Here is a 27,209-nt window from a genome sequence, read left to right on the forward strand (position 1 = left end):
AAAGCCTCACGAAACCTGTTCTGACAGGGGCAGGCGGTCTCAGCACAGAGCCTGCTCACAGCGCTGCTTGCCTTGTGATGCTCAGGTTTATTTTTGGAGCGCTTGGAGTCTTGAACGTGTTAGGCTCTGAGATGCCATTTTGCTTTCTCCCAAAATAAATTTGCAGTCTTTGTGGCTGAGGGCAAAAATGGGAAGTTTATGTTTTTCTCCTCATTGTTTAGCTTTAAACAAGAATCATCTTTCAAAGCTTTTCTTTTTACGTATGTCAAAGAAGGAAGATGAGGCCCTTTTCGCTCTGCAGATCACCTTGGATTCCCATTTGCCATACCCACACCTGCCTTTTGTTGCTTGGTGGATGGAACCAAATACATGAATTTTTTATCTTTTTTGGTTTTTACATTTAAAGTGAAATGATCTGAAATCAAGTAGGTGGTGCTGGCATAGCTGGGAGAGGGGCAGCAGCTGCCCCCTGTTCTGCTGATTACATTTCCTCTGGGCAGGATGGCATACAGCCTGTCCCTCCTCGGGCTCCCACTTCAGGGTCTTTGCTAAGCATTCCGAAAAGAAGGCACAAAGCATATTTAAGCAGTTCCTACATTTTGACCTGTTTTCTTCATTGCTATGTTAAGGACTTTCCTCAGGAAGGATGCGAGAGGATGGGTGCTATCACACACTGCCTAAGGCATTGGTGAGATTGAAGCTTTCCTTGCTGTTCCTGGCAGTCATCAGCAGAAGGTAAAGGTGGGTCAGGCTGCCTTTTGCTTTGCTGCTTCTGTGAGCTTTGCCTGTTGTCAGCTTCTTCTGCGTGAGGCTGACCTTCACATCAGCAAAACATCAGCAGTCCTGTAAAACCAATGCGGGCTCTGTTTATGGCAGAGGGTACCCAATGAGGGAGTTGTTCTGCCTGCATAAAAAGCCATGTAATTCATTGCGGATACAGCTGGGTCACGTATCACATGTATAGGAGATGTTATGGGTTTCGTTGTTGTTGTAACTAGATGGGATGTAAGAGGATATGTGGTACTTAGGGACACGGTTTAGTGGCGGGCTTGGAAGTGTTAGGTTTACGGCTGGACACAATGACAGTAAGGGTCTTTCCAACCTAAATGATTCTATGATTCTAAGATAAATAAGTACACTCGGGTATTAAAGAGGTGGGATAACACCCTGTGAGGTGTACACTGCCACTGGGGTTTAAACTAAAGGACTAACCCTCAGGTGTTGCTATGCAGAGTTTAATTGAGATATTTAACTTAAGGGTGTTTAATCAGGCTTAGTGTGATTTGGTTTACTAGCGCTGGTGCAAAAGCCTTTCTGGCTGCCTTAATTTGTTTAGAAATGGTATTAATCAGTGCTAACTAAATAGACTAGGACCACATTGACAGTGAAATTAGCTGCTGTCAAGCTAAATAAATGTTCAAGAAAGGGCTTGACCTGGTTTAAGAGTCAGTGGCTGGGGGAACACAGCTGGTGGTGGAGGGAAAAGCTATCCTGTGTGGCAGAGGGTGTCTGTGGAGCAATGCCATGGCTCTTGTGCCGTGGTTCTTCCCAACGAGCCTATTTTCACTCCTCTAAATTGATTTCAGTCCTGCCACTGGCTGTGCTAGCCATGCCCGTGCTTACGTGCCCGCATTGTTAGAGGCTATGTTGAGTGCACTTTTGAGCACTGTACCCATGTTGTTTCTTGACACCCAGCTTTCCCCCTGTGCCACGGCGAGGGGGAACAAATTTTCTCCTGTTCAAACGTGGTCAAGGTGCTTTCAGTGGCTCTGAACGGGAAGGGAGGGCTTGTGGCGAGAGCGCTCAAGTGCCGAGGTGCTACGGCCACGGTGCAGAGGCAAGCCTGAAAGTAGGGTGTTCAAAGAGCACAGATGTGTGAGCCTCCACCAACGAGAAACATTTTGCCTTATCCCCGGAGACATTCAGCCCCAAACCCTGACAGTGTGCATCTTGTCACAAATAAAATTCGCAAAGAAGAGCTATTTTTAAAGAAATAGCACAAATAATCAGGGAGTGCTGTGATAGACCCTGGGAATGCTCTGAATTTCAGCATTCATGTTGGCTTGCTCCAAACCTCTGCTCCAACAGGCAAACACCCACCTCTGTGCCTGCCCACGTGCGCGGCTGTCACGTTCCTTCCACCTCCCGCATCCCGGCAGCCCAGGATGCGGGAGATGATTAATGCCAGCAGAGCAGGCTTCTGTTTGTCTTGATCTCCAATAAAGACTATGCATATGGAAATAAATGGATAAACAGACATGTTTTAACTGCAGCACCTCTGGGGTGTATTATTTAGAGTTTATGTGTTACGAGTAAGAGGGGAAAACAGTCAGTTTACATGCTTGTTTGTGATTCTTTCCCACTCTACTAATATACTGCATGTCATCTATAGACTGGAAGACAAAAGGTCTCCCTCTCGAGCTTTGATTGCTTTACTGTTTCCCGCTTGGAAGCACTGTGAGGGACCAGGAAGGGCTAAGTGCCACTTTGATTGTGATGCTCCGCAGTGTTGACAGCCATCAAAAACATTTGAGGCTGTTGCAACCTAAGTTGCCATATAATATCTTTTTTTCCTTAACCCCCCCTGGTATCACAGACTGCAGCTCTGGCTATTCAAAAGGCTTGATCCAACTTCCAGTGAAGCTGGAGAAAACTTGGGTTCTGCCCAAGGCAATGTGTTTTAGGCTGGTGTGATGTGCTTTTCTCTCTGGCTTGCACATGTTGCTCCCATTGAGCATGAAAAAGAATGGGGAAAGTGCAATGTCATTGAAATCAAATCATGTAATGTTTTTTCTACCCCTTTCTCTTCCTCCTCCCCCAGTTCTCTTGAAAACAAACAAAAACAAAAGAAAATTAATGAAAACAAGCAGGGGGGAAAAAGGGAGAGGGGTTTTTCAGTACCGATGTGCTACATAGCTATAGGATCCCTGGAGGAAAGCCTGGTGGCTGCTGAGCCCTGCCGTGCTCCCCAGGCTGCTCAGCCAATTTCTTTCACTTTTGGGGGTGTTCAGGATTGGGTACCGCTGTATGTTGCAGTAAGGGCTGGTCACCCTCCTGGTGCAGATGTTTTTCCTGTGAAGATCTACCTGGTTGAAACTCATGCTTCACTAGTCCAAGATGTTTCAAATAACAGTCGTCCCGCTCCACCAGGCAGAGCATCCTCCATGGTGCATCCCCATGATGAATGGCCTGGAGATGCAGTGCTACCGCTCTTGCCAGCAGCTGGGGAGAGCTGCGGCCAGCCACAAGGGGTGGAGTGAGCCCCTGCTGACTTGGTTTAAATAAACCTCCAGCTCCCAGAACTCCTTTACAACTGGGCTGCGCTTTGCAGGGGGAGATGGATGTGTGTGGGTACCCTCCACCCTGCTGGTGCAGGTGTGATGGCAATGCTGAGACCCATTAGGAGGACGGATGGTTGGGTAGGGAAAATAAAATGGTGAGCCTTAGCCAGCAGGAAGCTTTGAATCTAGCAGCAAGGTTTGGCTTTCAGTTACTAATCTGCTGTGCAGAAGGGAGTTAAGCTGGATTTATACCCAGGGAGCAAGAGGAAGCAATTTAGCCTTGGGTTTCCCATCTCTAATTGCATGCCTGCAGCTCACAGGGAGATGATGGGAGCTTTGCCAGTGAGCTCAGTAAGCTCAGGTGTAGACCTCCAGTTTCACAATTTTTTTTCCTTAATATTTAGCATTTTAGGCATGTCTTGGAATGATCCTTGTGACAACTTCATGAAACCCATCTGGCTTCTCTTATTTTTTTAAATTCTCTTTCAAATGCATCTGTGCAAATCTAAATAAGCCATCAACAGTGCTATAACCTACACTCTGTAAAAGCATGAACCCTGTGTGCTCAGTGCTTGTTAGCACCAAGTCCAAATCCACCAAGACAGGTGTTTGTAACTGGTCTTTCTGTCCTCGATAATTCAGGTGGTATTTGTACAGATAAATCAGGGCACCAAAGCATTTATTTGCTTTCAGTGACAGGCACCATCTGCTACATGCCTGCAACGCATTCAAGAAGGGATCCTGCCCGCCTGCTGCACGCAGAGAGGCTGTGGCAATGAGAATAGTAACAGTGGATTTGGGAGCAATGTTTGCAGAGAGTATATATGCAATGCCAAGTGCAGGCATGGCCAGTGGTCCTGCCTGTGGGGAGTGGAGGGGCACCGGAGTTAGCTCATGCCCAGGCTGGTATGGAGGCAAACAGCCTCCAGGTAGGAATGAGCATCCTCTGAGTATCCACACTTACCCACGTCAATGGCCCCAGAAACCACGTCATGGCTTGAAGAGATGGCAGGCTTAGAGATGTTCCCCGATGGCTTTCATGGATTCAGTCACAAGTGCTACATGTGGATATATTGCCAGGTGAAAATACCCACTTGGGAGTAATCTGGGTACCCCCTGGGGCATAGCTTCAGAATTTGGGATAATGAGGGGGGACAAATCTGCCAGGTAGCAGGTATGAAATCTTAGATGAGCATAGCGTCTCAGTGGTAGCCTGGGTGTCATTATTGCCTTTCTCTGTGACAGCAGCCAAATTGCACAGCCCTTGAGGTGCCCAGGACTAATCATTCCCGATGCCTTAATTAAGCTGCACTGCTAGTGGCAGGCTGTCTCCTGCTCCTGCTGGAATGGGCATGTTAAGGTTTGGCACCACCATGGAGCCATCTGCAAAGTGAGGGAGAGGGTATTGGGCTGGTAGGGGTGGGGAAACGCTGTGATACAGTGCTTGCTGCAAGTGGGTTCAGAAAGGGTTTCTGAGCATCACTGTGACCTCATATCTCAGAATACTGTTATCCCTGATGTGTGTGTGTATATATATATATATACACATTTTTTTTTAGAGTACAACAGGTCTTTTTAATAGGAAATAATTGTTCTTCTTTTTGGATAGGTAAGCAATTCACTCCTAGAAGTTTCCATGAATCTTCTGCTCTCGCATGCCCATGCATTACAGCAGGGTCAGCCCTCCGTGAGAGTCAAATTGATGTGAAACAACATACATGTAGGCTCTAGTCTACTGGGTTTAGATCAGAGACGGATCGGATGACTCACAGGAATCTATGGAAATAGATCAAAGTGGCAGCACACGTTTGAAGGGAGCGTTTGCGTTCGGCGCGGAGCAGGGATTTTTGACAGTGGCTGGGCGTGTGAGTCAGAGCGTGGGCCGGCGTGGGAGCATCTGTGGGAGTCGGACCGAGACAGACGCAGAGGGATGGCTGCAATTAAGTGCTTAGTGAAATGACTGTAATAGTAAAACGAATTTAAAGGCACAGGTTGCAAATGCGGCATTCCCAAATAGCTGCTTCCCAGCAGCTCGGGGGCTGGCGGGCGTTTCCCGTCGGATGCGCAGCTCCAGGAGCCAGCTATTCCTGCTGATGTGGGAGGTATCTCAGGCAGCTGCTTGCTGGAAACTGGATGTTTTCCAGCTGCCATGCACACCACCAGGAGCTCATGGGACGGGTGGTGGAGCCCTGCCCTGGGCCGCGGGCACTGACCTGCAGACTCCTGCCAGGGAAGGAGAGCCGAGGGGAGGAAGAGATGCCAAGCAGAGATGTTAAGGGAACAAGGAGTGGAGAACAGATCTACATTTACTGGGAATAGTTGCAGAACACCCACACACTTCTGTGGGACTAGGATCATGCCCAGAGCTCACAGAAAAGCTCAAGTTGGTGGGTTTTTTTTCTATGGTGCCCAATGCTAGTGTTTCTAAAGACTGGCACTGGATCCCCCTCATGACGTGACTTCAGTATTCCAATCCAAAAAGCCCACTCTTGGGCTGTACCTCTGCCTTTGCAGCGAATGCACACCACTTGTGGTTAACTGCCTCCAAGGGGCCTGGATTTGGCTCCTTTGTTACTGGTGTCAGTGCCCCTGTGATGGCAACAGTGCCTGTATTACCCTGGTTTGCTGGCTCCATCCCTGAAGGACCCCACCTCTGGGCGGCCCCACATAGGGGCTTTCAGGGGGAAGCAGAGTGAGACTCTCTTCCTCACTGCTGTTTTTAGGCATTGCTATTTCATGCCCTGCCAGTCAGATTTGATAAGTGTGCATGACATGAGAGAAATCTGATTAAAATGAATAAATCAATAAGCTCTTATTCCACAAGTGATGGAGGAAACATCTTGTAGCCACAAACCTGCATAACCAGCTAAATCTCCATGCATGACCTGGGTGAGCGATTGGCAGTAGCAGATACCTGACTGGGACTGACGTCTGTGCTTTTGATGTTTAAGCCTCATTTCCATGTAACGGTGCTGCTAGCTTAATTGATAGTATCACCTTACTCTGGTCTGTTAGTAATTTTTACGTGCTTTAAGGGGAAAAAAAAGTCCTCCTCCAAAGCCAGCTTTGCCATTATGTAAAAGTGAAATGAGAGGGAAATAGTTCTCTATGTATTTTCCTGCTGCATTCAATGATGAATTGTAATTAGATTTCCTGCCAACCAGGGTAAACGGCTCAGGCATCTCATAAGCCATGAAGCCTCATGTGCTGAAACACAGCTCCCAGAAGAGATGTCCTCCTGGGGTCCTACAACTGGGCTCCAGCATGTTGCCAGACTGCCAGTCCAGGATTACCCGTGTGCTCCAGAAAAACCCTTAGCTTCTAGTGGAAACAGTCTGTGTTTGTTGGTGGTATTTTAATAGAGCATTTCCATGGATCTTTTTTAAGATATTGCTGGGTAAATACCTATTATTTCCCTGCATCCCCCTTGCTGGCCCTGCGAGGAGATATGCATAGTGGGGATTTCCTTCCCCAAGCAGATGGCTGTGGAAGGAAGGTTTTATAACTTCTTGGTATTTTTATGTTTTGGGGATGTTCTGCACAGACGAGGGACCAAAGGATTGCTCTTCGCCCTGATTGCTACACAGAGCACATTTTAGCAGGGAGAAAGGGTGGTGTTCTGAATAACTAAATTAAAAAACAAATAAGGCAGCCCTCTTGAAGTAGTAGATGTGTAAAATTAATGTATTTTTTGAAGTGTCGGTGTAAGTGCTTCTAAATGTGTCCACTGTAGCATGAGCAGCCCACACAGCATTTCCCAGCATGTGTGAGCAGCACAGTCCTCTGCTGAGTGCAGTCAGAGGCCACCGCCAACACAGCCATCATCTGCTCCAACCCCGAATCTCCCTTCGCTTCTGGACAAGCCCTGGTCTGCTCTTTGTAGCTAAAGTAGGCTGCTCTGAAATGATTACCCAGTCCAGTACCCTATAGCCGGTTAACCCTGCCAGCAGGATGGACAGGCACCTGGCGATGAACTGGGATCACCAGCTGGGTGATGGATATCCTGGATGGATTTGAGGAACTGAATGGAGGGCAGCTTCTGCTACCCTGGTGCTCACCTTATTTGCTGCAGTTCCTGGGTCGCTGTCTGCAAGATGTTTCATGGAATATAAGTTACTTGAGGTAGCCCAGGTTTACTTATTATATAGCTTTTTATTTTGCCCTTTCATTTTCAACAATATCTGGTTTACGGAAGTATCACCCATTGTAATTTAAAATACTTATATTTCAACTTATATGTTAAGGAAGGGAGAGAAATTTAACTGCAACATGGGTTTTTTGGAGGCAAATTTCTGTTCCTGTCTGTTCTCAGATCAGGGTGCAATTACAGTGTATGGGAGCTCAGAGTTCCATTTACAAATGTGATTGTCAGGCAGTCAGATGTACGCCTTGGCCCACCTCTGAGACCTGTAATTTAACTGCTGCCCTGCCATGACACTTGACTCTGCTTTAATTACAATGATCGCTCAATCTGGAAAGCTATTCCAAGGGGACTGAGGGCTGGGCGAGTGGAGCCCTCTCCCGCTTGGAGGCTCTCCCCAGAGTCAGGGCTGCTCCCAAAACCCCTCACCCTGCAGGTCGGGCTGTGGCGGCTATGCAACCAGGCAGGAGAGTTTTATATCTGATGGTAGAAGTGTTGTAGGCTTAAAACCAGGCTGAGATGAGTGCCCGAGGTCTGGGATGTAGGAGGGAGCCCAGAGCCATTAACTGGTGGAGTTTTCTGCTTTCTATTTTTGTGTAAAACCAGGCATTAGTATAATTACTATTGCCATTATTATTTATTGGTTTTCCCCATGGCAATTGGAGCAGATGTGTTTTGCAAGGACCCTTAGCCTCCCTGACCCATGGGGCTGTGCCGGTACCGGGCCATGTCCACCCATGTCCCTGCTCCAGCCTGCTCACACTGACTCAGCCTCCTGCTGCCCCACCTTTGCACCAAAGCTGCCATTTGCTGCTTTTCCACTCTGCCTTATTTTTCCCTTTTTCTCCCATTTCTGTGAGGCTCGTGAAGCAGTTATAAATCAAAACCATTTTTCTCGCCGTTCCCCTCCGCCATCTGGGATGACCACGAATGACAGCCTTTTGCCATGCTGGTTTTTCACCTCCTCACGCGTGGTTCAGTCATGATGTCTACTGGCTTGTGGATCTGCCCAGATGCCCCAGGGAATGGTGCCGAGATCCTGGCAGTCTTTAAAAACTTGAGTCCCCTTAGTACTGGGATCCCGCAGTCCAGCAGGACCAGCACCTCCCTTGACTTTCATTGTCCTGAGCAAGGTGGTGGGGCACAAGGTCGCAGCCTCACAGGTGATCTAGGGCAGCAAAGCTCAATGGTGATGAGCTCTGTGTCTGGTTTTAAGACACAAAAAGGGGCAGTGGAGTGTATCACCTCACCCTCCTCATTGCTAGTGCTGGGGGGGACATTTCCCAGTGGAGCAGGGGAAGGGGTTGCTCCTGCTGTGCCCCCAGTGGTGGACCAGATGCAGTCAGCAACCAGGGAGGAACAAGCGAGTTTTTCCTTTGTGAACTCACACAAACAATTTTCCACTTAAAAAAAAAAAAAATACACTGATTTATTTTTAATTCTGTTTCAGACAATGTAAACAAGCATTATCTTAACGTTGCTTCTGCTAAATGTCATAATTGCATAATTGCTAAAGCATTCCACTTCTCATGTTTTAGAAATCGCTGATTCTAAACCATCTCTTTTCCTAGATCAACAGTTCTGCTGTTTGGGCTTCCCTGGCACTAAGCTGCCAAATAGCTGCAGAAGGATGTGATGATGGTGAAACTCAGATCACCCATCACTACCTGTGCTGCGCAGGTTAGGAGAAAAATAAGTAAATCCAATTTAACCAAAAGCCTTTGGGTTAGGGAGAAAATCAACTCAAACATCTGTAATCGAAGGGAGCACTGATGTGAAGAAGGGAAGAAGCAGGATGGGTGAGATGCTATGAATGCAGGAGGCTAATTTGTTCCCACCAGACACTGTCCTTGTTGCAGCAGAGCTTTGATACAGCTAAACAATTTGGCTGTGGTTGCCCCGGGCTCCCTGCAAATGCTGAGCCTGTGAAGAGGTCAGTAGGGCTAATGGTCTGTAAATGTGTTTAATGCACAGGGGTTTGGCTGTGCTGGGACTCAACAACTGTGCGAGCAGACCAGCTGTGGGAGAAAGACAAGAGAAGCTCTGACACATGCAGCTAAACCCATAAGAATAACAATCCTTTTTTTCCATCCAAATATATACACTAAACCCTCCCCCCCTTTTTTAATGATAACAGTTCCCCTCCTGTAAAGGAGGAAAGGTTAAGTCATGTTATATGTAGCAACCAGAAACACATTTCTTGCAGGTCGGGCTTTGGTCAGTAAAGACTCATACTGAGAAAATCATGATCTATGTTCTTGTAGCCTGGTCTTTCTGCAGGAGAAGAGACATATGAGGAGCCAAACACAACAGCGCTCCTCCCGGTGCCTTTGAGCTGTGATTCATACGGATGAATCTGGTGTAACACCCTTACCAGGGTCCACCAGCCCTGCTGCCTCCCTGCAGCTCTGCCTTAGGAGCAAGGGGCACAGACCCTTCTCTGCCTCCCCTCCTGTCTGCTCACCCTCCGAGCAAGCAGAGAGGGGTCCTCTGGGCCCCATGCAGGGTTACATGCCAGCTCCTTCACTGATGGTGCTGCCCTTGATGAAGAAAGTACAGGGAAATAGTCATTGCAAAAGTATGTCAGAGCACAGCATAAGTGACAGCTTCAAGGCAAAATCTGGTTTGTTTTTCAGTGTAACATTAGCCTTCCTTCAATGTCCATTAATACGTGCTTGAAAAGATGACATGTAATTTTCTTCCGATTTTTCCCTTTTTCCTCCTTTTCAGTTCCAATCACTTCTGTCTCTGCCCCGTCACAAGGCTCAGCCTTTGCTCCCCGGAGCTGTTATCTCTGAGCAAATATCCTTTAGCAGTATGCTTTGTACCGGCTGAGGAGCAGCTCTGTGCGCCTTGTGAGATCCAGTTTGGCCACACATAGCATTTCCAGAGTGTATCTGTTTGCCTAAATAGGTTTCTTATTGTATCTCTACTTGAACATTGGCAGATGTTTGGGTGTCAAAGTCAGTCATTCTCTGGAGAGGAAGATGGGAATAGTTAGGTGTTTGCTTGATGCTTGTAGCCACTGCACTGGACTTGCACAAAGATGTTCCCTGCCATGAGCCTCTTGGAGCTGCTGGTCCCAGGATGAATGAGGCCTGGGAAGGGAGAGAAGTGACGGTGGGGAAATAGGCTGATGGTGGATAGATGGTGGAATGATGCGGCCATGCAGCTCTTGAGCAAAGCGAATGTTTCTGCATGTGCGTTTCCTGTCTGCTCCTCTCCCCTGTGTGTGTATTGTGTGTGCATGGGAAATCCCACCCTGCATCCTGGATAGAGTATATCCATCCTGAGACGACTTCACTTGTGAGCTTGCTTCTTCTCTGGCAACAGTGAGTGTGGGTCACTTCAGTCCCAGTGCTGCAGAGCATTTCAGTGCCGCTTGTGCTACTCAAGCTGTGCTGTCCTCTTGCTCCAAGCCACCAAAGCACAAATCTCATATGTTTTTGTTTCCTGAGGTCTGTACTGGAAACCTGCCCACCAAATGGGGAAGGAGAGGGAGGGAGCAAAAACTGTCCTGCAGTGGAAGCGCAGATAATGAAGGACCATCTCGCGCAGAGCAGAGGAGGCGCTGGCCACAGGAGGGGCGGCAACCCAAACCTCAGCTGAAGCAAGTGCTGGGGCATGCCTGAACTGGCACGGCTGCTGCTGAAGAACAGTTCAGCCACAAGGAAGAGGTGCTGTAAACCAGCAACAACAGCGCTTGACAAGTCCATGTGAAGTGTTGGCTGTGCCTAGTGAAGGTTGTGAAAGGCAGACAAATCCTGTGATCAACAAGGAGAGCATTGGACAGAAACTTAAAGCTCCTCTTTATGTTTTTTCCTTCCCCCCAGCTGCATTGAGTATGTTAGTCACCCTGATGTTTTATTTTTAAGTTTTAAAGCTTTGTGGAACACTTCGTTTCAGTAAAACTCATGCTTTTGTTGGTCTTTTTTTCTTTTTTATATTGAAAGGCTCTTCTCTTGCTTATGGAAGGCTGATGAAAGAAACGCTAGCTACCAGCTCGTACAAATGAATCATTTCTATTTCAAGGTATTTCAGGTTAGCATAGGCTGGTGGAGCCAGCAAGCAGTAGATGGGGCTGAGGATGCTTGGAGCTATGCAGGGGGATGTCAGACATTCATACTCCCACACTTTCACAGGGCTGCTGCAAATTGATACCTATGAAGCATCTATCTTCCCCTTTGTATTTGTTCCAGGAGGGGAACAGAGTACAAGGCTCTATGGATTCTGGAATGGATGCCCACTTTCTGGAAGTAAAGTTGGAAGCAAAACCTCTCTCTAAAGCAAGATAACATGGCACAAATCAAGAAGACTTCTGACTTTGTGAATTGCACTAATCAATGATTGCATTTAATAGAGTTGTAATAGACTTTGTGGTGCAGCAGCTGCTTACATGGTGAGCTCCCTCAGGTAACACGTACTTTCTGGGTATTAATGAGCTGAAAGTTCAGGTCTCTCCTTTTGGGCAAAGAAATGGCTGTCACTCCCTCTTACCAGTGGCCCAGCAGAGCTGAAGGCACATATCCAAGGCCAAATTCCCTTCATCCCGGTGTCCAGCAGAGGGTTTCCCCTGCAGGACTGAGCTCCTATGGCGTGGCTGTCACCAAGATGCCTCAGCACATGGTGCACTCGGGGACACCTTTCTCAGGCCTCCTGTGCGAAGTCCTCAGGAGCAGGGGAGTCTGCAGTGCAAGTGGTGGTAGAGACGTGGGTGAGTTCCTAGCATACACCCATGCAGGTTTCCTTCCAGCCGATGATGCTCTGAGAGAGGTGGGAATTAATGTTGCTGCTGTGCAGCCATGCTGAGGCCCATGGTGTTTCTGGCAGGCTGCTTGAGCAGAGATTCCAGCTCCATAGGTCTGCACTGAGTGAGAGCAGCTGTTGAAGTGCTTTAGAAAATGACCTAAATGGTGTTTACTTGAAGCTTAGAAATTGCCATGAGATGGGAAATCATTATTTGCCTGTATTTCTTTTGCTCACCATTCACAGCTCACATCTTGAAAAGGGAATCTCAGTGCTTCCAAAAAGAAACACCACCCAAACCGTTGCTCTCACATGTCCTGCTAAAATCCCCCATCCATGCATGTACGCTAAGTGTTACTTGTCAGGCATCTTTGCCCTTATCAGTCATTATGCATATGAGAAAGCAAGCTGGTGTGTCCTGCTAGAGAACTGCCTAGTGAGAGGTGGCTTCTGAAATGCTATCCAGGACCCCTATGTGTACTGTAATGTGTCTCTAAATGATGAGGGTCATAGCTGACAGACGTCAGGACCACCTTGAGCTAGGGACAGGCTTGTTGCCCCCGGGGAAGGGGACAATGCAATGTCAGCTGAGACATCTTATTTCCATCTGACACCTGCTGGTAAAGAAAAGGCATGGCTGCCCTTCAGAAAACAGACCTGCTTTGTGGCTTTTTATTTGTCCAAAAAGCACGCATCTCTTACCGCTTGCCTATACAGGGCTTCTTGGTGCTCTGATTTGGCATTCTTAGTACTCTGATGCATTTTGTCAGGTTGGAATGTACTTGTTCAAGGCACCTATGTGTACAGGACATATCTATAGACATCGGACCTCTTTGATTCTGCAAAAGATGAGCTTTCCAAAGAACCCAACCCCTGAACTCGTTAAACTTGAAAATGTTTCATTGTTGTTTTGCTGTAAAGATGCTGTCAGCTTTGTGCAGCCTTTGACCTCTGTGTTACCTGAACTGCCTGTTGCATTTGTGGAGGAAGGCACTAGTGACGGAGAGGAGGAGCATGGAGATCCCGTGACTGCAAGCCTGTTAACCTCTATGGGTCCCAGCAGAAATCTGGTGCAGAAGGGACCTGCTTGGTCCAAGAGTGCTTAAATGGCATTTTGTAGAGACTGGATGGGCCGTGGAGCTGCCAGGCATACTCACACATCAGTGTTCTGCTCCGGCTGGAGCAGTGAGGCTGGCACTGAGCAGGAATTACTGGCTGCTAGACCTGACCTAAAAACTGGTGAGCACCTTGTCCATGGCTTTGTGTCAGTCTGCATTTGATGGAAAAACCTATTCTGTGTACAATACCTGAGAATATTTGTGGTGAGGACTGTTTTTTGACTACATAGCAACTACTGACTTGCTGAAGGCCTCTCTCTGCTTGTGCAAATGCCCTTAAGCTTATTCTTAAATCCAGTATTGTATTGCCCTGAGTATACTGGCAGGTTTCAAACAGGGTCCTGAGTGCTGCAAACCCTCGATTTACAGTGTCGCTATATTCTTTGGCTGGCTGTTTAAGAGGGATATCATTCAACAAACAGCAGTTGAATGTATTCATGTCAAAGTCAAATCATTCCTTTAAAAGGTTTGGTTGTCAGGTATTCATTAAAGAGAGTTTCACATCAAAATGATAGTCACTAATACAGTGAAAACATCTTTTATAGCTTTCAGGATTTTTATGTTGCATTGTAAAAATGCCAGATCTCCACTGGTACAGAAACGTCTTCCTGGACCTACACGGTAGATATGAGACTGCATTTCTCTGGTCCCCTTTGGAAGAAAAGGAAATGGTGTTATCAGTGTGGTCTGAACGAAGATATTCCTGAGAGTCTTTTGTGTAAACAGGGCACAAGGGTCTGTAGCTGCCAATTTAGTGCAGCATTCCCATTGCTCGTGCAAACTGGCTTTTACCTTGTAAACACTAAAAGCGGAGTTTGTCTTTCATTATCTCCATGAAGTGAAAATTACCATTCTAACTTCATGGTTTTTAAAGTAACTGAGCTAAAAAGTAGTTCTGGCTTAAGAAATGGAAAGTCAGTAGCGATCTGGTCATTTCAAGGTTTGGTGCTCTAGATACTTTGGAGAATTTCACTCACCTGGGAGACTGCTATATCAGCATTTAGTACAAACCAGTCCTTTTTTGCCAGCCTCCAGGCTGGAGAATCCCAGAGGACACAGCCAAGGCTGCAGTGGCAGGTTAATGGAGCTGCAGCACGCTCAGCTCTCCCTGAAAGTCAGGCAGGTGCCTAAATACAGATGGAGGCATCTCACTTTAGACTAGCTATTTTTGCAGCTCCTGGCCCTGGTGTGTGAATTGATGGCATTTCAGTTGCAAAGAGCAGATGGTGCTCGCTAGTGATCCAGGACAGCTTTTTTGCATTAGTGTCAAAACCAGATCAAATGCCAGCTGTAGCTCTTTTGGGTCAGTGGAGGTGAACTCACAGATTGATGTGCACAATATTGCAATGACAGGGAAAAACCTGGAGTTCCTATTAGCAGCACAAAGTGCTTTTAAACAGCTTTTCAAATTCTATTTCTCCTGTCCTTTTGCACAGCCCAAGTCTTTGTGTGTCCCAGCAGTAAACTAAATTGCCTGATACTATAAAAGTATTATTCTGCATAGATTTAGCTTTCAGTGTGGTGCAATTCAGTCTTTGCATCCAGTTCTTGGCTTTGGCTGTGCTGCTGATGGGGCACTTCCTGGAGGCACGGTCCCTTCTTAACCCCATGAGCTGGAGAAGTCACTAAATTTAGTGATGCTAAGCAGGGTCTGACGGGACCAGGGTGGAAGAAGGAGCTGTGGTGCCCTCATTTGCCTTCTCAGGAGGTCTGCTTTTAGAGGTCCTGGTGGGAAGGCTGCCAAGCTGATCCGCCTAAGAGCAGGCAGCGTAAAGAGGAGGTTGAGAGTATTTTGTGTTCATTAGGAAACCAGAGGTGGTTTCCATTTCTCAGCTCACTGCTTATTTTATGCATTGAGGAAGTTTAGCTGCACTCTTTGTGAGAGACTACAGAGAGGTGGTTTAGTGTCAGCAAGGGTGATCCTTTTTCATGGTTTTAACTGGGTGCATAGCCTCTTCTTTTTATTGACTGAAAAAAAGCCATGAAGCACACAGAAGAGAGTTTGCATCATTTAAGGCAAAACATGAGTTATGTGCAAGAAAGCTGGTCTGCAGGCACACCCTGCTGGTTTGCAAGGAGAGTGCAAAGGAAATACATACATAGTTCACCAAAAGGCAGCTTTCTTGTCTTTTTTAATCTACATTAACTCTTTTTGCCGTTCCTGAAAACATGAGCTGCTAAGGAGGGATCTGCAGAAGCTGGGGAGGTTTCCTGACTGGGTGGACTCCTGCCCCAGATCCCAATGCTTTTGGAAATCTCTGACAGATCTGTGTGCTTGCTGAATGCCTTCATCGCATGTGCAGCTGAAACGCTAAGATCTAAAGCAGGTTATGTGTGACACCTCTCCATGCCCTAAGAGAGGTAAGCAACACTGTGAGCTTGACCATTGTCAGTGTTTTTCCACATGAAGAAAATTACTGGAATAGCAACAGGAAAAAAACCTGTTCTTTGCTTCTGCTCTGGAATCTCCCCCAGATGCCCATGTGATGATTGCCTCCATATGACCCTCCACCAAAAGAAAGGAAGAAAGAAAGAAAAGAAATCAAGGAAATAATGCTCCCTTTATCCCCAAATGTCTGCAGTGATTCAGAAATAGCTTTTCCAGTCAATTTCCACACAGAGACCTGCTGCTGTTCGCAGCAAGACTGAATTACCTGGAAACAGTTGCATTTGGCCTTCACAGGGCAGATACAAAGGCTGATACTCTGAAGAGTTGAAGGCAATTGTTGGCCCTCCCACTTGAAACCTCTCAAGTGGAGCCATTTTTGAGGAATTGCAGCTGAAACCCAGGCTTTTTTTAGAGCTGTCAGGCCAGAGACACCCTTGTTCACCAGTTCTGGAGTGGCTGAACACCTTGTGGGCTTTGAGACACATACACGATTTTAATGTACTTAGGAGTCATAAGGGTAATGTAGAGATAACCATGATGTAGAAATAGCTACCTGGGGAGAGAGGAATTGAAAGGACCCCTTGTTTATGGTGTATGACCCCAGGGAGCACAGCTGTCTGAGCATTAGCACCCAACAGGGTCTCTCCTCTTCTTCCCCCACCCATGACTTGGATAACCACAGCAACCTGGTACCAGCATGGTCCTGCTCATGATAGATGGGTGCCCTACAACTCCTGGACCCCTGGCTGTAGCTGCTTGCTAGGGGTGTGCCTAAGCTTGCTAGACCTGGGTATGCTGGTGGGACTGGAGGAAGCTGTTGGGGCGTTCCTGGTGTTGCCTGGTAATAAAAGCGATGTCCTTGGGACGTAGAAATATGGAGTTTGGACTTTTCCCTGTGAAATCAATTTGGGAAAGGGGATGGAGATGGAAGGGGTAGCTGGCAGGGTGCTTGTGCAGCTACTTATGGAGAAACCTGAAGACCAGGACCCTCACCTGGAGGTAAGCCATGTTTCCTTTTGCTGTTTATCTTCTCTGTATCAGGTGTAAATGATGCTTGTGTGGACTCCAAGTCTTCCTGACTTGTTGGAGGTGGAAGTGATATTAGAAATTACGGTGCCTAATTCACTTCAAGGGAAGAGCTTAAAGGGAAAATCAGAACTTACAGGGGAAATCGTCATTAACATGATGATTCAACCGTCATTCACTCTCTTTTCCCAGTACTATGTGCTGTGCTCATAACTGGTTTGGAAATCCTCTTTCAGATCCTTGCATATAAACTCAGTGTGAGCCCTGTAGTCTGAAGTGCAGTATCGCTTTACACCTGTAGGTTGTGCTTCTGGACAGCTTTTCTCATCAGCTCCAGTTGCTCTCCTACAGAGTGACGCACTTTGTATTTCACTCAGATTATTTTTGTTGGGGGAATTATTAATCGCTTGCATTTGCTAGATTGCCCTTGCATTTCTGTAAACCCATAATGAGCTTATAGTAAATCAGAGTGAGGTAGCCACTGCAGGGTAAAATAACAGCAAATGTAGCAGCTGGCTGACTGGTAATAATCTATACAGATCTATGCTTGTGTATTCTTTATGATACTTTTACATGATGCCAACAGTGTGCTGAGCACTTTAAAGCCTTGGAAGACAGATCTTTGCCCTGCAGCACTCGCAAAGCAAACAGTCATTCAGGGGAAAGGCTGAAAGGAAGTGCCTAATATAGTTGGGATGTTTGAGCTTGCATAATGAACTTGAATGGCATGAGGCAAACGCTGGGATTGATAAGGTTTTTTATGGTTGCATTTGTTTGTTTGTTTGTCGTGATGAAATATCGCTGTCGGTCACCACGCCTGATAATGTACCAGCCCTCAAACTTTGTGAATAGCTTGGGCTGATTTTGCTGTTACATTAGGGAAGGGCTGTGCTGCTAAATAAAGAAGTAACTTGGACATGGCAGGCGCAGGAGGCGATAGGGAAATTGTATAAATTGAATTTAGCTACAACAGGTTTTATTTTTCTTTGTTCAGTGACTTCGTAGAAAAAACAAAAATATCCCTCATTTCTGTATACCCAGTTTCATTGTTTTTATAGCATGCTCCTCTCTCAGTTCTCCTCCTCCTCTCACACACAAAAATAATGTTATTCTGGATTAAGCAGTCGCTGCGGTATTCATGGTGGTGCTACTCAAGGAAGTAAACACAACACACTACAAACCTACCCATCAAAATATTTGTGTTGTCCTCCAGTACCTTTTATGACCTCCTGCCTTTGTTCGTGTTGCTGCAATAGTATTTGTAAGATAACACGTGAAAGCAGTAGGCGATACTACATGCCCCACCTAATAGACAAGCCTCCTGTAGCACAGTAGCCCTGGTTGTCATCTAAAGCAAAGCGGATGCTCACGTACAAATAGCTTTGATTATGATGAGATTAATTTTGGGTGGAGCAGTAAATCCCCCGTTGACTCTGCACATGTCCAGGCACCCGTTCAGCAGGGCTCACATGTGCACGGAGGCAGCCCTTCTCTTCCAACCCAAGAGCATGGCTGGTTTGCTAGGGAGGAGAAAGGACTGGGCAGGGGGAGCCTGTTACGCACTGGTTTTGCAAAGGGCGCACAAAGTGTCCCTTCAAAAAGGAAACAACGTGTAGTAAGGTGATGTCCTACCAGACAGGTAACAAAACAGGCAGCAGCTGCAAGGTGGTGAATTTCAGCTTGTCCCTTTAGCTAACATGACTTTTTTTTCTCCCCTGTGACGTTATTCCAACTGAATGCTCTTTGGGCTTGAGAAACCATCACATAACTAATTGCATTTCAGCTTTGAAAGTGAGTCATCTCCAAGTCAAAGAGCACACAATGACTCCTTTCAGTTTCCTTGCAGAGCAGAGTGACTTGCATTTGTAGCTCCAGTCATCAGGCTTTAAGCAGACCAGCAACAGGCGTATAGGAAGATCAATGGGATATTGCTAATAATTTACAAATAGACTTTGTTATTTTGCTATCCCAGAGTAATTGCTGTTGCTTAGGCAGAGGAGGCTGAAGCTAAAGACACACTTGGCCACTGGCTTGCTATCCTCAGCTGCCCTGTCTGCTGCAGATTATCATCTTCTCTGTCACCTTGCCTATGTAGTTCATTGACTCTGTGGCCAAAACTATATCTGAGCCATAGGTTTTCTTTAAGAAAAGCACATTTTTTGGCAAACGCTTAATCCACTTTACACAGCAGTGAGGTGTTAATTGTTAAGACTTTATGGGCTAGGATGGTTGACATAGAATAACTTTACCCAGGGCACCACAACTATGTGCAGGACTAAGTAAAAACTTCCACTCTGCAGCTCCTTGGAAAATTAGGAACTGAGATCTGGGCTGAGCCTTATCAGCATGAACATGGTTGAGCTTAAACCTGGCTTCCAACTTGAGGGTAGTATAAACGTAAATGTACCCATGTACATATATTCTGTCTCTTCCACTTGCTTCTCAGGATTGCTGCTGCAGTAACCGAAGTGTTTGCCATCTTCAAACTGTGTTGCAGCCCCTGCCTTTGTGACAATAGTTGGTTTTGGCTAAAGGCCAAAAGGGAGTTAGCTGGGCTGGTGCATGTGTTATTACTGATTCTCTGGTGCCCTTTGTGAGAGGGCTCCTTGGAAGGATGAGTAAGGGCCCAGCCCAGTCTCCTGGTAACCCAAGTCATCACAGGGCATTGTCTGATGGGTCTGTCCCTATGTCCTGTAATGATCACATGGCTGTAGTGCCCAGGGGTCAGGGATGAGGGGCAGAGCTTTGTCGAGTCAAGCACTGTATGGGCATGTGATCAAGAGACAGGCGCTGAAGAGTTTGCAAGCTGTTGTTGGGGGGCCAAAGTAATGGTACAATCATGTCACATTCTCTGCACTGCTTGTTTTGGGGGGGTGTGTGGAGTGATTATTTATGTATTTATTTTCAGTAGGTGAAGTCAGCTGGTGTTTAGCCAAGGGAAATAGAGGAATCGTGTTCTTTCCAGTTTGACACCGGTACGACGGACACCAGAGCGTGGGTCTGTTTTTGCAGTGAAGACTAAAGATGAAGGGAATAGCTAAGCCCAGCTGAGTGCAGAGCTTTGCCTTAGAAGGGAGCTGCCGGGAAGTGCAGTTCTCCAAGGAGCCTGTCCTTGGCAGAGGAATCCATAAAGCAACACTGTGATGTGTCAGATAGGAGGCTGCAGGGATGGCCAGAAAAACAACCCTCCTTTAAATGACTTCAGTGTGAAGGAGGCCACCAGCTTCCTTCTGAAGAGTACTGTGTGCAGACATGCCAAAGAAACATCTACAAGTTGGCCTGAACAGGAGCCTCCTTTGTAACAGCCAGCGCAGTGTGTCTTTATTGCAGACTGGTACTGCTGACTCCTCCTCAGCTGGAAGCTATAAACGCCTTCTGGACTACCAGGCACTTTCAGCTGGATGGAGAGGGTTCCTTCCCTGGTTTAGGAAACATTCCTGGCTTAGCTCCTGGCTCTCACCCTGTTCCCCAGTCTGAGCTGTCCTCTCTGGTTTTGGGGGCAGACCATTCATGCTGCAGTCTCTAAGAGCCTTATCCATCTGAAGACGTGCCCAAGCAATGCACTGGTTTTGAGAAGGGAAATTGGGCCAGTAGCTCCTTTTCCTGTGCCACAGGTCCCTTCCTGAGTTAACGCAGTGTTAGGAGGCAGCAAAGACGTTTTGCAAGAACTGATGGCTCAGCAACAGAGGTAATGCATGTTTTTAATTGAAAGGGTAAGCGGTTATAAATTGTTCCTGAAACCTTAATAAAAATAGACGTTGACAGCGCCAGTTTTGTTTGAAGTATAATCAATTTAAATAGATCTTCTAATGTCTGCCACGCAGCCACATCACTCCCCTGGGTTTCAGCATCTCAGCTGTGAGGCAGCGGTTGCAGAGGGCTTGCTGGGGTGGGCCAGGATGAAACACAGCCTTAGTGGGAGAGTATAAGGTCTTCTTTGTATGGAAGGCAGCTTCCCAAAGCAGAGTATTGTGGCAATACTCCAGCCCCTGGCTCTGCCTGTGCTTCCTCCAGTGCTGCTATCGCAGGCTGCTGCCGTGTACTGTCAGACAGAAACTGCATTTGCAAACCAGCAGATGTGGGGAAGTTCCCTTGCTCATTTTAGAAGACAAGGGCCAAAACTGAGAAACCACCGCCAGCTTGCAGTGTGTGGACTGTCGTCCAACAGAAGAGCTTCACCTGATCTTGCCTGCTGTGGAGCACAGCTTTGAAGACCACAGCATGGGGCAGAGACCTCCACACTTAGGGAATTCAGCTTGATCAGCCTCCTCCTGCTTTCGAATTTAATGGATCTCCCCTGAAGGGGAGAGGTACCTCTGAGGAAGGCGTTTAGTACAGGTCATCAGAGGTGCTCTGAACCTGGGTATGACTTTTGGGGAGCAGGTCTAGCTCCAGAATACACCCCAAGGGCAAGTGGCTGTGTAACATGTGAAACCCACTTGTGAGAGCACTCATGTACCAGCCACTGCCGCTGCTCTTAGTAGGTACAGGTGATGTTGGTCTGTCACATAGCTGTAAAGCTGGGTTAATTTTTAGGTGGCAAGGATAAAGAGCTGATGGTATTAAATTAAAGCAACAATTCCCCTCACGGAAGGATCAACAGAATAAAATGGTAAAAATACATATATATGGCTGTGCATGGAAAAACTGGGTTTGTGCAGAAACACCTGACATTCAAAAGCTCAGTTAGGTCTGATGAATGAGCCTGGAGTTACACTTCAAGAGCAGTCTTCAGAGGTGCAAGGATGGTTTCCCAAATTAAATGCATGTGTACATAAGTGGCTCTCTAGAAGACTGAAACATCACCCATGAAGCACAGGTGCAGAACACTGCACCTTGACAAAAACTCTTTTAACAGGCTTCAGCAAAGCCGAAGCCCTAGGATTAATGAGGAAGAATAGATCTTTTTTTTCCCCACAACGTTGTTTCTATTAACACTGTGAAAAAATGAATTTAAATTAAATCAATGCTTATCTTATTCCCATCAGTACTTACTGCACTGTCCTTTCTCCCAGTGGGACCATTTCACTGTTTGCTGAGATCTAATGACCTGCGTGGGAGCAAGCCACAACAAAACCTGTCCGATCTAGAAACATGATGTCCCTAAGGAAAGTTAAACCTGTACGCTTCCATCTCAGGCCGGAGTTAATAATTGATCTTCCTCAGATGTAAGCTGCGTGCTTCTGAGAAAATAAAAACTAACATACATTCCTGCCCTGACTAACCATCCCTCTGTCTGATGGAGAACTGCTAATGAGTAACTTTAGCACATAGTTTGGGAAACAGAGTGTAAGGTCTTTTGTATAAGCCTTGGTTAAAACCCCCAGCTTTGCCTCTTGCCAGTATTTTAGCATCTAGAAAAGCATTCTTGAGCATCCTTTTTCTAACCTGTGATTTTAGTGTATGCTTTCCCTAACCACTCTTCTCCTGGTGTCTATCCCTAAATGCATAATGTAGCTTTTTGGAGTAGACAGTTGTACACATAACGTTGTTTCAGGTACATAGTATGACTTGCCTTTGACTCAAAGGCTCTTCTGGGCTCATTCGCCACTCATCTTGTGCTCTGTTAAACAGCAGTGTCTGCCATGGTGGTGGTGGCAGCTGCTCACGTGTCCTCTTGAGCGTCACAGCCATGCAGGCTGAGATGTGCTACCTGCATTGCTGGTGACAAGCAACAGATGATGTGATGTGCCTCTGGTGTCCACCAGAGATGTTAAACACCTCAGGATGTGAGCTCCTTGGAGTGGTGGTCTCTAAACACCTGGAAAGCACATAGCAGTAGACCTTACAGCAGGTCCAGGGCAGCCACTGCACTGGCTGCAGCACTAACATGGCAATGAGGATGGTCAAAGGCAGCTGCTGAGGTGCTGCTGTTAGCACTGCTCCTGTAGCAGGCCTTAAAACTGACCAGGGTTGGTGTGGCACACGCTGAGCGCTATGTCCAGTAGCCTCATGGCTTAGCATCTGTCTTGGCTTAGCACAGCCTCCAAAGGCATGAATCATCTCTGCAATGGTACAAAACAGCCTTGGTGTTTTGCAGCACTTTATCCAGCATTTCGGGATGACAGCTTTTAGCTAAGGGTTGAAATGTATGATATATTTTCTTTCACTGCAGAAGAAAAATCCCAGCTGTTCTTGAGCTGATGACCATCAGACCTAATGTGGAAAACCAACACCTTACCCTGGCAGAAAAAGCTTGCTCTGCTCTTCATGAAAAAATGGAGTTTTAAGCACCCATCTTAAACATCTGTCTGTATGGTCAATTGACTGCTCAGTCACCACGGCCATTCCTTTTTGCATCTGAAAAGTTGTACTGTGTGTGGCCTGTGTGGCTATTCTCATTATAGCTACCTGCCTATTAACGTAATCCTTTCATTGTCATTAAAGTGACACATGCCAGGTGCTGTTGCGCACTCCGGTGAGGCAGTTTTCCTTCCACGTGTAGCATCTGTTCCTCCCGGTTAACTGGCAGTACCTGTCTAGAATGGATGGAGTCACGTCTGGCAAGCTGGGAGGACTCCTGCCTTGCCTTGCTTCTGCTTCTCCCATCTATTAGTTCCACGTCCTTGCTCCTGAAATAGCGTGTCTTTCTTCTGGTGCACACGACTTTTTTAACGTGTAAGTTTAGCCACAACTCAGCGGGCTCAGGCCTGAGGTTAGTCTGAGAGCTGTAATTTTCACATGTATTTGCATGATTTCTTTGTTTGTTGTTATTTTCTTCCCTTGCTCCAGAACCCCTCTGCTCCATGTCCTGCCAGAAGACCCACTGCATCTGAGCTTTCTGATTAATGTACCCTGTCACATTTATGTGCATCCTTCCCAGTTGACTTCAGCCAGCTGCTGCAGGCTGTGGCTTTAGATCCTGTACCTGCCAGCCCAAGCAGAAAGGGTGATTTTGTGGGAGAATGGTGGCTTTGACTGAGCATACTCTGATGAAGTGACAGTCGGCAATGTCCTAGTGGACATTGTCAGAATGCCAGTCATGTTCCAATGCTTTGACTGTCTGGTTAGGGAGTAGATTCAGAGGGCATAATGGTGCAGACCATGAAAGAAATCTGTATAACCTGATGGGCCTGACTTTGCAGTGCTGTGCAGATCAGTTATCCATTTTAGTGTTTTGTGAATGTCTGTTGTTTGCATTTGGCTAAGATCTGTATGCGTTCTGGTATTTAAGCAGGGACTTCAGAGAGTCTATTAGTCAACCTGGGCTGTAAACCTTTATTTTTGGTGTAGGTGGGTGTATTTTGGCTGTGCTGATACATATTTCTCCATCTAGACAGCTTTGCAAGTAACGTTTGTGGTATGAATCCTGTCTGGTGCTGCTAGTCATCATCTGGGAGGTGATGATGACTAGCAAAGGTGGTCAAGTTGCTGTATAGATGTCTTCTGGTGGCTTTACCCCTTTGTGTGTTCTGTAGGTCAACACTGACTCTGGGCAGCAAGAAAGGAGAAGGAACCTCCCTCAGTGCTGCCAAACCACATGAGTTGTGCCGGACACACACAGTATCAGGGGATGACTCACAGGATGATATGTCAGCTGTGTGACTTTCTGAGCTGGGTCTTGGAGCCAGTTGGAGAGCATGGACTAGCTTGCTCGAGATAACTCGTGCTGTCGTTGTTATTGTCATGCCACCTCTTTAATGCTGTGGCTGATGCCGCCTGCGTGTCCCCAAGCAACTGATGAAGCCCTTGACCGCTGGTAGTCCTCTCAGCAGGGCTCATGTATTGAAATAAACACAGGATGAGGGTGTGTTTCATCTCCAGGTGAACAAAAAAGGATCTCTTCCACTTGCCCTGCATCAGAGCTCTTGTGATGATTTAGCATATCTAAAATGCAGGTGGTTAATAACACCATCCATATTATTGCAAACCCTTCCCAGACACAAGGCATTACATTTGTGTTGCTATGGCTATAGTATTATAGCCTCTTTCATCATGCATCTCTCTTGGGGCCAGGAAAGCTTGCTTTGTGCAGTTGCTCTCGGATTGTGGCACTATCAGATTGCTGAAAACCCTCACTTCATTTATCTTCAGCTCCTTGGAAGCGCTGACAGCCATCAGCCGGGCTGCAGAAGATGGCTTTGAGATGGTGGCAATTGCAGCACTCTTTTCTGGCAGCAGCTAGGAAGGATGTTTTTGTGGTGAGGAGGAGCTGGGCACACAGCACAGGTACATGGATCCTGGCTGTATGCACCTGAGAACAACAAGGGGAAGCCTCACATAGGTCTGTTTTAATCCTTAAGGTTCTGAGCCAAATAGCTGCATGGGTTCACATGAACATATTGGTCCTGTAGGCAGGAAGGCTGCCTAGAAATGTAGGAATGTGCCAATAACTCTTATTTCGAGTGCTTAGATAGGCCATGCCTGTGGTGTAACTGACTGAGCTGCACTCACGCTCGCTTGCATATTCTCCCTGTGTCTGACCAAACACTGCCTTGGGCATCCAGGAAATCCTTTCCACTGAGTCAGAGAAGGGAACTTGTGTAATACGGAGTTTGCACTCTCTCGCGGCTTCCACATGGGATTAGGAGAGCATCTGTGCTTTCCCTAAACTAATCTTCAAGTATGTTAGTGGAGCTGTGGCAGCCAGCCTCCATGGGGGTGTCCCTGACAGTGTAAAATGAATTAAAGGGACATTGAAGCCCTGCTTTGCAGGGACGAGTGACAGCCACAGAACCTGCTAGGGAGAGTCAGCAGGCTCCAGTTTACAGCTGCTTCCAATCATTTTCATTTCCTGGATAATGGTGTTCATTTCCTTCCAGATTTTACTTGCCTGAGAACACAGTAACATCTGTTCCTCCAGGTTTCATAAAAGATGAACTTCCTCACAGCCGAAAAGGGGTGTTTTTGTTCTTGCGTTTTGTGCTCAGAACAGTTGCTTTAAGCAAGGTTTAGTTCTAAAAGACAATCATAAAAATTATAAGCTTCTGTTTGGCTATTTGTGAAGCAATTTCTGCTCCTGTTTGCTCGCAACACCAGCCCCAACTCAAAAGAAACATCTCCATTTTCAGGGCAGCATGCAGAACACTGATAGCTGGGCCTCTGCCAGGAGCAGTGCTCCCGTGTGCTGCCTCATGTCACAAAAGCTGAACAGATTGGCACTGCTGCTAAAATGTACTGTGTTGTAGCCAATTCTACTGAGGATGAATAAAATGCTACAGAAAGAAACCTTCCCCATGCAAAGGTATGCTCAATCTGCTGCATTAATATGAGTAAAAACTGAAATGGTTCACAACAGTGAGAAGTGAACAGATTATAGTTGCTCTTCTGTGTAAACTGCCACTTAGAGTTCTGGGTTTTATTTTTTTTAGTAGAATATGGCATAGTTCATCCTTAGAGGCTCACTTCTGGAACACAGTCTTGTGGGTTAGTGGGGTTTTTTGTATTTTTAAACCAAAACTAATTAGCTTTGTTAAAAATACTACGTACCTCAGTATCGTCATCCCTCACCTCTTCTCTCATCACTTTATTATTACACAGTATAAATGTCTTCTTCTCTCATCACTTTATTATTACACAGTAAAAACGTATGTCCTCTTCCCTCATCTCTTTATTATTGCACAGTAAAAATGTATGTAACTCTTCAGGGAGGAAAAGTGACTTCATTGTCATGCAGCCCAATTCTAAGGAATTTCAGGCACCTAGCTCTCCAGCTGCCTTCAGTGGAAGCCTAGCATGTCCTACAGCTTCTTGACACCTTTGAGGAAGGCACTTACACACATGGCCTCGCATGGCCTTTTAACAAAGTTGCCTGAACTTAGGCACACACAGGCTGTGGCTCAGTGGGCTATATCCTAGGGCATCCTTTTCTCTTGGGACAGAGCGCCCTGACATCCCTCTGCCCACTCCACTTCAAGATAATATGTAACAGGCTGCCAGGCCCTTTGGAAACAATATTCTCCATCCATTTGCAGCTCTGATCTTAAAGACACTGAGATTGAAGGTTAAGCAGTTCGAGTTCCAGCTGGAATAGACAGGCTGACTTTATAGGTGAACTCTGAAATATGCATTCAAAGGTTATACTTGTAACCTTCTCAGCACAGCTGCCTCTTCCCATGCCCTTGAACTGAGAAGACCAGTAGGTAACAGAGGTACAGGGAAACCAGCTTTGTCCTGCTCTAGGCAAGCAGAAGCTGGTTTGCTCTGCTTTGTCTTTTTTGGGGGAGCACAAAATTCCCAACGTTGAGTTTCAGCAGTACTTAACTTAGGATTTGGTTCACAAGTGTCCGTCTGTGTGACAGCTATCCAGTGACTATGCTACTTCTACCCTTCATCTCACTGATGCAATGCCCTTCCGATGTTAAAGTTGCAAGTCTGAGCATGCCAATAAATGTTGCCTAAACATTAGAAGTGTACAAGGGACAGGAATAAGCAGGTGAGAAAGCACAGCTCTAATGCTGTTAAAGGTGCTTGTGCTTTTTCTTCTCCCTATAATGTTTAATGGACGGTGTTGGAGCCAATTGTGTGCAGTCTATTCAGGGATGAGAAAAAATGCCAGCAGCCTTTTT

The 27,209-nt window shown here is 46.6% G+C and overlaps 1 long non-coding RNA gene across 2 annotated transcripts; it reads left to right on the plus strand.

Annotated features, from left to right (window-relative positions):
• The first annotated feature begins 564 nt into the window (after nt 1-564).
• On the plus strand, nt 565-22,125 carry LOC136011064 (uncharacterized). 2 transcript variants are annotated; one of them, XR_010611176.1, is made up of 4 exons: nt 565-741; nt 11,622-11,821; nt 19,610-20,389; nt 21,717-22,125. It is a non-coding gene; the product is annotated as an uncharacterized LOC136011064 (long non-coding RNA). The 2 variants fall into 2 exon arrangements; XR_010611175.1 differs by lacking the exon at nt 21,717-22,125 and having other exon boundaries at nt 19,610-20,684.
• Nucleotides 22,126-27,209: the final 5,084 nt, after the last annotated feature.

Source organism: Lathamus discolor, chromosome 3 (assembly GCF_037157495.1).
Source record: "Lathamus discolor isolate bLatDis1 chromosome 3, bLatDis1.hap1, whole genome shotgun sequence".
Lineage (NCBI taxonomy): Eukaryota > Metazoa > Chordata > Aves > Psittaciformes > Psittacidae > Lathamus > Lathamus discolor.